General features: G+C 38.2%; 1 protein-coding gene across 1 annotated transcript in view; it reads left to right on the top strand.

Annotated features, from left to right (window-relative positions):
- FREM2 (FRAS1 related extracellular matrix 2) overlaps positions 1-12132 on the top strand; it is a 165836-nt gene that overhangs the window by 33923 nt on the left and 119781 nt on the right. The gene's annotated exons all lie outside the window — the stretch shown is intronic.

Here is a 12132-nt window from a genome sequence, read left to right as displayed (position 1 = left end):
AGGAATCTGAATCTCTGGAGCTGGGAGATATATGTATATATATATATATATATATATATACATATATCTCCCTCAAGCAGCCAAGATTAAGAAACACTGATTTAGAAAAAGTAGATTCAAAATCCTGCCTGAAATTCTGACCTCTTTTTTTTTTTTTTTTCCTTGCTTAACTGACTAAGCTAAGTCTATATTGTTTGAGCAGTGGCTCCCACATTTTAGCATGCATCAAAATAACCTGGAGGGCTTGTTAAAACACAGATTAATGGACCCAACCCCCGGAGTTTGTGATTCAGTAGGTCTAGGGTAGGGCTCAGGCAGTGTCATTTTGAGAACCTCTGCTTTAAAAAGATGATCTAAAGAAAATTAAACAGAGTTTATAACTGGTAATATTTTTCCCTCCTAACTCCTGTTGAATTGACCTCAGAGATTCAGTCTATGACCTGTGACCCAGAGTTAATATCAAACATAAGATTTCAAGTGCTTTATATTAGTCATTTCTGACAATCTGTTGAAGAGGTTTGCAAAAAATTTTAGCTGAATGTTGACATTTTAAGCTTTGAAGTATTTAAAACATAGCTGGAGATACCCTGGGGTGCGGGGGGAGGCACCACAGTCAATTTGTTTATTCATCCTAAATGAGTTATCATCTCTCTCTGGCACATAGTAAATGCGCACTGTGGAGAGCTTGTGAACACATGCATACATTTTTTTCAAACTTAAAAGAAGAAATATTTGAGAATACTAAATTAAATTATGATTACCTGAAATCCCTTCCCTGCTCCTACTTACATGAAGACAGTTTCCATTGTTAGCTTTTGGTGAATTGGGGTAAGGAATGGGAAGGAAAAACTTTTGATTAAGAAATGTGTGGAAAGGGATCCCTGGGTGGTGCAGCGGTTTGGTACCTGCCTTTGGCCTGGGGCGCGATACTGGAGACCCGGGATCGAATCCCATGTCAGGCTCCCTGCATGGAGCCTGCTTCTCCCTCTGTCTGTGTCTCTGCCTCTCTGTCTCTCTCTGTGTGACTATCATGAATAAATAAATAAAATCTTAAAAAAAAAAAAAAAGAAATGTGTGGAAAGGATTCTTCGACTCCTTGTTGTGTGTGAGCTGTGATGTAATTGTACCTTCACTGTCTTCTAAATAGAACTTTAGTAACAACTACTATTTACTGGGCTCTTTCTAAATCTATGTATTGAGCTCTTCTCAACTGAGGTTCCATGAGGGGATTAATCCCTAATGCCTAAAAGCATCCATTGTATGAAATGAATGGACTTCCTTAGCATGCATGTGCAACAGTTCTAGCTATGTACCACTCTGAGAGAATTGAGAAAAATAATCATTCACATCTTTTCTTGTAGGACTGGAACCCAGGCATTCACTCCAAGCACTTTGTAGTGAATAGCTTACTTAATTCTCACAAGTGTCCTATAAGTAGAGTCTATTACTTACCTCCATGTTTACAAGTGAGAAGACTGAGATACAATTAAGTAACTTGTTCAAGGTCATATAGTAAGTAGTAGAGGCAATATGCAAGCCAAGGGTAGCAGAACCCATGTTCTTATTTGCTCTACCAACACTGTGTTTGTTATAATTCTAATGTTTCTGGAGTTAGGCTTGTATTTCTTTGAGATTTATTTACTGGTGAGTCAGATGATGCAGTGTGGCTAGGCTCAAGGATTGTCCTTTTGCTTGCCAGTCCTTCTGTCCTATGTGTTATATAGTATCTAGAACTAGTTTGTGTTGGGTAGTGGGAGGTATAGTAAGAAGGAACGGCCATCAGATGGAAAGTCAGCCCTGCTTAGAGTAGGGAACCAAACTCTACTGAATGTTTACTATGAGCCTTATGCATTATCTCACTTCGTTTTCATGAGAACATTCTAGGATAAAATATTTTATAGTTTAAAGATGTAGAGGGATCCCTGGGTGGCGCAGCGGTTTGGCGCCTGCCTTTGGCCCAGGGCGCGATCCCGGAGACCTGTGATCGAGTCCCACATCGGGCTCCCGGTGCATGGAGCCTGCTTCTCCCTCTGCCTGTGTCTCTGCCTCTCTCTCTCTCTCTCTCTGTGACTATCATAAATAAATAAAAATTAAAAAAAAATACCTTACTTACCTAAAATTAAAAAAAAAAAAAGATGTAGAGATTCAGAAAGATAAAGTAATTTAACCAAGACCCCATGGCAAACATGTGACAATTAGAATTTACACTAGAGATAGAGTACTGGAATCCACCAACCAATAGCTATGAAGCAGTTTAGTTTAGTTTAGTTTTTATTTAAACAGAAGGAAATTATTTTCTCACAATTTTGGTGGGAACTCTGAGGTCAGGGTGCCAATCACTTTGGTTCCTGGTGAGAGTTCTCTGCTTGGACTGCAGATAGCCTGATTCTCACTATGTCCTCACATGGCCTCAGGGCATGAGCATAAAGACCGAAGGAGATCTCTCTTCCTGCCCTGATAAAGCCACTAATTCTGTCAAGAGGGCCCCACTCTCATGACCTCATCTAACCCCAACCTTCTCTTAAAGGCCCCATCTCCAAATATCATCACACTAGGGGTTAGGGCTTCAACATAGGAATGAGAAGAGGGAACAAATCTTCAGTCCACAATAGAGAGTTCCTATGAAATAACTCTCCCAGGAATCTGTAGCATGGCAGGTTGCTTATGGAGAACTCTGGGACTTTGGTTCCAGTCATCATTATTTTTTTCTTGAAGATGCAGCAAATATTATGCATCCTTTTGGATATTCCTGTATGCATGGGAGAGACCCAGGAAAAGTGAGTAACTCCCAATATAGTTTTTTATGTAACATACACTTTATCCTTATGATAGTATTACTCACTTGTGTCCTCCACTCACTTGTGTCCTCCAGGGCCTTTCTTTCGAAAGTGATAAAAGAAAATTGAAATTCCCTTAAGCCAAAAATAAATGTATTTGGTCAACCTGGAGAGGCCAGCTTCATGGGTGATTAGATATGACGTCATGATGACCAGGAGTCTTGCTGCTTCTCAGTTTGGCTCAGCTCACCTTTGTTGGTTGACTGGGAGGGAGCAGTCTCTCCCCCACCAGCAGCAAGGCCCCAGATGCCAGAGCATCAAAAATATAGTCACTACCGTTCTGGAGGTATAAATTTGTAAATGGCATCTATCATGTGTGCAGTGGCAGGGGGACTGGTGGAGGGTTGTTAAATGGTTGAGATGCCCTCAGTAAATGCTGGAAAAGGCAACCAAAAGAGAGGTTGGAAAATATTTTTTTTCTTTTTCTTTTTTCTTTTCCCTTCACTAGTCAAGATCATGGTCATGGGGAGCTCAAAGAAATCGCAGCTGCTTCCCCATACCCTATCCTATTGCCCAAACCGTTCTTGTGTGATGTTTCAGTATAGGCATATGATTGTGGGTGGAGGAAATAAAAATATTTACCCATTACGCATGTAACGAACTTACAGCTGTTGCTGCACCTTAATTTGGAATCTGATAGATGTTTCTAAAAGAGTTAAGTGGTAGTTGAGTTAATCGGTAAAACGTCTGCCAAGTTGCTGGGTATTTTAATTAAAATAGTTGAAATGAAAGGTGGTAATTGTCAGGCCTGACAAAGTAAGATTCTTGACTGACTTTAATTAAGGTGCAGAGACGGTATTGTTTCAGTTCCCCAAAGCTTATTAGAGGTGGTTTTTATGCCTTAGATATAATTTCAACTGTTCTCACCTGGAAATTTTCATCTATTGCACCAAAGCAACTCTAAATCGTAGGTATTTAGATTTTAGATTTGAGTCTAAGATATAGAAATCTTTATTATATCATTAATGTAAGTAATTGTAAAAGAACCGCTCTTGGTAATGTATTGTTCTTTTTATTTATTTTAAATGCTTTAAAAAATGGAGAGCAACACTGCACTTTTCAAATGCATTTGAAAACTTTTATAGCTAAAGTATTTCAGGCTGAGGACAGGGACCGTGTTTGCTCACCATTTTACCTGGCACCTTGCGTAGCTCTTGACACAGAGTAAGCCATCAATAAAGTCTAGTGCATAAATGTATAAATGGACACCAAACAAACCGCAATGGCAGCAATTATCTGTGTATGTAATAAATATTGCCATGTTCTCCTCCTTTCTGCACTGCAAAGCATCTCAATCATCTTTCTTCAGACCTGTTTTGCTTCTGCCAATAGTATTTCATAATTTTAGTGGGTAATTTTATGATGGAAAAAACAATTCAAACTCGTAGTAGCTGATCTGACTAAATTGTGTACAGAGAGGAACTTGCTTTAATCTGTGGGATTGTGGACTGGTGTGACTTGGAGAAGGTAAGCAGGTGTGGTGTGTGTGCTAGGGTAGGCATCAGTGGACTTCTAATATATCTTGTGAAGTGTGGTGGCTAGGGTAGATTAGCTGTGTGCCTCTGGGTTTGGAACCCACCTCTCCAATCTTCTGTATTGCTTACTTGGCATTAAAATCTGTTAATGCTGTACTAAGATAAATGTGAAGTCTGGGTAAGATTGCTCTTAGGAAAAAAGTGTATGTATAATATAAAATTTAGGCTGTAGGACCTGGCTTTTCCCTTGGTTTAGAAATTTCAGGAGAACTATATCTCAAAATACCAGATCTCCTCTCAAGGCTGCAGACAATCAGGCTGTCAGTCAATCGCCACCTTCAGTGGTTTAGAGAACTACCATTTAGCTCCAGGAGAGGGAAGAGAAGGTCCATGTTTCTTCAAGAAGCTGTTGGTCCTCTACTTACATTTTTGGTTTTAGTTTTGTGATTTTGATGGCTAAGTTCAAAGTCCCCTGTGGCTCGAAAAGAAATAGCAGCATGAAAGGCAAAAATTATCAGTGAAAAGCAGCTGTTTCAGATTCCCACGCACCATGGCCTGTGCCCCATTAGCTCATTCTAGGCACACGCCCCTAAACCTAAGCTCTCCTGGCATTTCCAGAACCAGTTGGATATTAAGGATTTTTAACAAGATCTTTATATTTGAGTCTTTTTTGTAGAGCTGTGAAACTTTACCTAATTCTTGGTTTTGTGTCCTCAATAACTTTTTATTGCAATTGCCACCTATTAATTGGGTTTTCTTTTGACTGGCTGTTCACCTTCCGCCAGCGGGCAGCCCTTGTCCATGAGAACGTGGGTGGTGCTGCAGGGCCTGGGGGGCAGCAGGAGCCACAGGAGCTCACGGCTGACATTGCCATGTCCCAATCTCCACAAGGGAAGGGTGAATGTTTCTCAGTAACTACTCAGCAAAATAGGGGTTTTCATATGTGTAATCCGCCATTCATGGGGAAACGCGTTTCATGAAACACTTGTAAGACACTTGTTTTCCAATTCTGAGGCATTCATGGTTTTACCTTAGGAACGAACTCAAAGGGAAATGTTTATTTGACTCTTTTTTTTTTTAATTTTTATTTATTTATGATAGTCACACAGGGAGAGAGAGAGAGAGAGAGAGAGAGAGAGAGAGAGGCAGAGACACGGGCAGAGGGAGAAGCAGGTTCCATGCACCGGGAGCCCGATGTGGGATTCGATCCCGGGTCTCCAGGATCGCGCCCATGGCCAAAGGCAGGCGCCAAACCGCTGCGCCACCCAGGGATCCCGACTCTCTTTTTTTTTTTTTAATTATTATTTTGTTGACCTTCAACTTTCAGTTGAAAGTTACTATTAAAGCAGCAGTGATGGGTGCTATTCCCGGTTCTGCAGTGGTTTACTTTGTCTACTAAGTGGTTTACTTTCAAACCTCATTACACATAACGTTACTAAAAGAGTTAACATCACACACTAAAAGATATTTTACTCTTTTCCATTAACACTGTTGTATGAACAATGTTTTATGAAATGTTAAGTTGTCTTTTTGTCCTGTAGATTGCAGTAGCTGTTATATAATTGTTTTATTGGCAAGTCTTCAGATCTTTTTTTTCCTCTAGAAAACCCTCAGACCATGTGTCATTCTTCCACATTCTGAATATTATAATGCTGTGGCTGTTCTATAGAAAGATTACTTGCAGGTGTGTGTCTTGAAAATAACCTCTCGTGTTTGTGTGTTTATGTGGGTTCTAAGAGACAAGATAAGCTCTGGAAGCTTCATTGTGTACCTACACGTGACTGTGTATCTGGGTTCCACGGGCAGGTGGTATGGAATCCTGCTCTTAGATGGGGTGGCTGAAAGCTAAAGATTCCTGAACCCCACTAGCTGTTTATGTACCACATCTGTACTTCAGAGAGGTGGTATCTTCTAACACTGCATTTCTTGTGGTTGTGCTGTTACTGGTATAAAGTCAAGTGCCTTCAATGCTGAAGGCTCAGAAATTTTTCTTAAACTGATTTCATGTCCTATGCAAGTGTTTTCTACAACCTGCATAACCAGTACTTTGTAAAACTTGTTTACGCTTCAATTGTACATAGTGTTTTTTAAAGAAATATATAGTATTTTTATTTAGGTACCTCCAAACTTGAGTTCGTCTGTGTGAAGCATTGTGAAACGATAGATTTCTCTTTTGAGTATCATTACGGTTGTACAAAGGTTCCACTGGTTCTATTTTTCTACTGTTACTGATAAGCATGTAGCACTGACTTTATCCTACACATAGTTGGCATTTCAAATAAATGGCTTGTATAGAAAAAAAAAAAAGCTATTAACTCAAAACAAGTTAATTCAAACTCGTTGTATGAACATGGCTTAGGAAAAGGTAGTTATACACCAGTAACATTGCCAAAACTTCAGGTAAGTCATACTTAACCTTACAAACATATTTTGGACATGATGTTGGCCCATTTCTTAGATGAAGAAAGTGAGTTTTAGGATATACTTAAATTCACATAAATAGTTCATGGTATGTTCAGACCCAGAATCCTCAGATAAGCTTTGCTCTGGTGGGCACATGATACATTATCTTTTTTTCTACCTAGTGGCATTCTGAGTCTCTGATAATGACCAGGTTTCGTTTTTGGCAGGACTACCATCTTCACCAAGCAGGGCTAGTACTATAGGCATGAATATACAATGAGCATGAGCTCTCATGTTCTCCATTTGGGTTATTCAGAAGGCCATGTAACAGGGAACAAAAGCTTTGTGATTTAGAAAGAACATCCGCAAAGACTCCCCACCCTTTCATGTCTACGAATGTATTTTGCAGAACGCTCAGCTCATGAGATGCTCCATAGTCTCATAGTCAGATATATTTAGAAAGTGATGCTTACTTTATCTTCATCCCAAAGAGTCACACAAGTTTAAGAGTTCTGAAGAAAATAAAGCTTTAACTCAGAATTTCCTGTAGTCATTTGATCACAGACATTTTCTTTTTCAGGGAATACCAATTAGCATACTGATCAGAATATGTTCTTCCAAAGAACTCATGAATGCACACTATGCACACTATGGGATCGACTGATGAATTTTTTTGTGCATATGGTACCTTTCTTCTGCTGATTATTTATCAGATGGTACCAAGAATTTGTAGGTCATCCTTGAAATGTACTGCCACATCATTGTCCAAAAAGAATGTGAATTTGTCACAGTTTCAGAAGTATAATAGCATATAATTTTCATTATACCAACACCACCAGGATTGTGATTTTTTTAAATTTTTTATGCTTGCCCTCTCTTATTTTTTATATTTATGTTTATATTAGTTTCAGGTGCACAGTATAGTAATTCAGTAGTTCCATACATCCACCCGGTGCTCATCATGACAAGTGCATGTCTTAATTGCCATCATCTGTTCACCCATCCTCCACCTACCTCCCCTCTGGTAAACCATCAGTGTGTTCTCTGCAGTTAACAGTGTTTCTTACTTTGTCTCTCTCCTCTCTTTTTCCTTTTGCTTGTTTACTTTGTTTCTTAAATTCCACAGGAGCGAAATCATGGTATTTGATTTCCTCTGAAGTATCTCGCTTAGCATTATACTCTCTAGCTCCACCCATATTATTGCAAATGGCAAGATTCCATTCTTTGCCATAGCTGAATAATATTCCTATATATGTATATATATCATCACATCTTCTTTATCTGTTCATCTACCACTGGACACTCGGGCTGCTTCTATGAGATTATAATTTTTAGATTATTTTAATGATCACTAAATTCTTGATCAAACTAGGATTTGGGCTACTTTTATTTCCAGCATCTTCAGTCTTACAAAAGGACTTAGATTAAGTCTTAGTCAATTCTATATACCAAAGAATTCTTCAAAAGCCCTGCACTCACTTGTGCGTGATATATTACTACAAAATACTGTATGTGTGATACATGGACGAGGCTTGCTTTAGATCTCTGCCGTAAGTGTTACTGTGGACTCGTTCATCACTAGGAGTTTAACATTTATGGTCAAACAGTGGTTAATATTTTTTTCAAAGGTGCCTAGTTACAGAGTATTTAAAATTGTGTTTCATATAATGAATTAGCACTATCAGGAGGAATGATAGTCTAGATGCAGTCTGGCAGTAAACATCAAGTATCTTATGTTGGCTAACTATGGTTTTATACAGATTTGTTAAGTGATAAAACAGAGGAAACAGAACAAAGTTACAAGTCTATGAAGTAGATAAATAAAGAGGAGCAACTCTACCCCCTGCTCAAATTATTAGGATAGTTATTTAGGAATGATAGAGGCAAGTAAAGTCATGATGGACAAGAGTTTAGAAAGAGTATAAGGACACTGCCATTGTTCATTAAGCCAGGATTCCATTGCTGTGCACATCTCAGAGCAGACCTGGGCCCAGGTGCAATGTAAAAAGGTTTTTGCTAGAACTGGCATTTTTCAGTTTTCTCTTGTACTGTCTCAGTATGCTTATGATGGATTTGTCTTCTTAAAAAAGGAGGAGATGGATTTGTATACATTTAATGGATAAAGGGTATTTATAAAGGGTATTCTTTTTTGCTTATAAAGTGATTCTCTCTGCTAATTGTTATTCAGTGGTAAAAATGCAAATGGAACATAAGAACTTACTATATGGACTATAGTGATTATAGTGATTAATAAAGGGCAGGTGATTAATGAAGGCACTTGTGTGATGGAGGGATTTCTGTGCACTTTTGCTTTTCTATCAGTGTGAATCATATCTTATTCTGGGAGAAAGGAATGCTGGATTGCTGGAGATTCTCATTAAGACTTGGCACTTTCTTGGAAAAAGTTGCAAGAAGAAAGTAAAAGAATTATATTTGGCCTATTCCTCAGGCAGCTCACCCTCACTCCCCACCCTCCCCCAAACCCATTATTTGGACCTATGTGTTTTGCGATGTATTCAGAGCTTCCCTTACAAGGCTAGAACACTTTTATGGAACTGTGCTTTGTCATCTAGATAAGGCTTCTCACTTTCATTTTATAGGTGCTGCAGGTAAGATGAGAGAAATAGCCAGAAATATTATTGTTTGTTTATTTTATAAATTTCAAAGACAAGATTTTTCAAGTTTTAAAGTCTAGGGGGTATCTGGCCAGTTCAGTCAGTAGAGCACAAGACTCTTGATCTTCGGGTTGTATGTTCAAGCCTCACGTTAGGTATAGAGAGTACTTAAAGTCTCTAAAAAAATTAATTAGGGTCTAAAATCTCCCTCAAGTACATCAAAATGTCTATGAAAGTCTTATGAAACTCAATTTTTCTGAAGTTTTTCTTCTCCACAGTTCTTATCTTGTCTTTGCTGGAGAAATGCTAATGCTTCTATGAATACCATCTAAATTAAAAGAATCCATACTTTTCTTCCTGAATTTAAATTCAAACGCAAGACTCAAAGCTTAGCATTCAATTTCAATTTTTTTAACAGTGCTCCATTCAAAATCTTATATTAAAGTACTCTCCATAAAGGTGACAAGAAACAAAAAAGTTTCAAGAAGGCTTTGAGAAGTCTATATTAACTTCTAGAAATTGTAGCCACTGAGTAAATAAAGAATTTCTGCTTAACTGATTTTATTTTACTCAGTAACTAGGTATGAAACAAGAAAAATTATAATGACTAAAACAAAGTAAATAATTAAAAACTATTCTTAGATAAATTGGCTTTAAAGACAGTATATAGGTGTTACTGGAGTGGGTATGGGGTGTCCTGGAAATTATACGATGACAGTGAAAAGTAGCCAAGCAGCAAGCTCTCTGTTGGATGCCTTAGCTTGACAGGGACCTTTTTTTTCCCCAAAAAAGTCTTTTTAAAATTTTATTTAAATTCGACTAATTAACATACAATGTATTATTGGCTTCAGAGGCAGAGGTTGGTGATTCACCAGTCTTAATGTAATACCCAGTGCTCATTACATCTATATCACATGCCCTCCTTATTGTGGATCACCCAGTTACCCCATGCCCCTACCCCCCTCCCCTCCAGTGACCTTCAGATCGTTTCCTATGATCCCTTGTCATTATCTGCAGAGGTCATGTGGACTGTGTAATCCATTATCTAGCCAGGATAGTTTTGAGGAGAAAGAGAGCACCAACCACACTGAAAACCAAGACAACTGATATAAACCAGAATAGTCCTAGACAAGTAAAAAAGAATGGTCAACAGAATATGCATTCTGACAAGAGGAGAAGAAAACTCATCAACAATCACATGTCATCATTATTTTGTTGTTGTTGTTCAAGGCCTGGGAAGCAACTCTGAAAAAACAGGCCAGCTCTCCTGAAGCTTACCCATATTACCAGCTGCAAAATAAAACATCTTCCCAGAACAGAGTGATCTATAAATAGTTGACGTCAGTCAAGCAGCTATTACTGTTCAGGTCCATAAGCTGTATGTGTATATATATACATTTATATATAATATAAATATTATATATTTATATATACATATATATATAAATACATTTATATGAACAGAAATTGCTAGTGAATGTAGGAAACATCAGTACTGTGTATTCATTATAATATGTGATTTATTTTCACCTCATAAACTAATTTAGCTATCAAAGCCATAGTTTTCAAAGTATACTGTCAATTCAAAGTGTCTGTTGAATTCCTGATGTGTGTAAGGCTTTATGCTAGACTACTAGGTTCTATGTCGTGATTCAGAGATCACCATGACCAGGCCCCTGCTGAGAAGATATGGGGGGAAAAACTGACCCTGGAGCCAGACAGACCAGGTTCAAATTCCACAATGTATGTGCAGTGCCTCTAGCTCTGCAGACCTTCTAAAATATCACTGAAGCACGCCAGTAGAACTGATGGAGTTGGAAGTTCAGAAAGGAAGAAATCATTGAAGCAAGAGTGATAAGGGTAGTTAACAGGGGAATATGAAGGAGGCTTCATCGTAGTACTTGAGTTACTTACACAAAGGCTGGCAGCAGATGACAGAGAGGAAAACTGTTCACCAGCTGCCACAGTCATCCAGCATAGAGCAAGGTGTCTCAAGGTCTAGACTACAATGTGGGAGTCAAAGAGGAAAAAGGTTTTTAAGAGATGGCAGTAGACCTACCATCTTCTGTGGGGCCCTAAGGAGTAGGGAATAGATCAGCCCCTCTTTTTCATATTGTGGAGAGTAGATATTAGGTACAGAACAGCCTCTGTTGGAGAGGACACTAAGGACAGCGGTTTTTTTCTGAGGATGGGCAGATTCAACACAGACAAGATAACGGGAGACCACAGAAAAGCTCACAGAAACATGTGCCTGTACTAGAACAGGAATAAAAAAAGCACAACACATTTTATGAAATCCTACTCCTCCTTAGCATCTCCAGTAAACACACATTTTTTAAAAATTCTGTTCCTTCAGTTAAAATGTTGAGTCCCACTCACTGATATGATTTCATTAAACACTGATGGAATGTATTAGGAAAACAGCAGAGGATTCTTCTTGTAATAAAACAAAGGAGTTTTTAAGAATCTATAATCCACAAGTACCTGCAGCAAGGGATTGAAACAGAGGCATAATATCATTCTTCAGTTCAAATTCCTTTCTTTTGCTTTATTGTTTTAACATTTTTTGGACAAAATACCGCTGATACATATCTTCTGGAATCACAAGCTTCCATTTGACAGATTGTATGATATAGAATTACCTTTAATGTTGAAATACTAATAAAAATGAATCTTCTAGTCTCAAAGAAGTAACCCACTTAAATAAATATTTAGGAAGCCAAATGAATACATTAACAGATATAAGTTAATGCAAGGAAAGCAATCACGTAATAAAATAGATCACCTTATGATTAGCCACTT

Source organism: Canis lupus, chromosome 25 (genome assembly GCF_003254725.2).
Source record: "Canis lupus dingo isolate Sandy chromosome 25, ASM325472v2, whole genome shotgun sequence".
NCBI lineage: Eukaryota > Metazoa > Chordata > Mammalia > Carnivora > Canidae > Canis > Canis lupus.
Note: the sequence above shows the minus strand (reverse complement) of the source record. Positions and strands in the feature narration are given on the sequence as shown.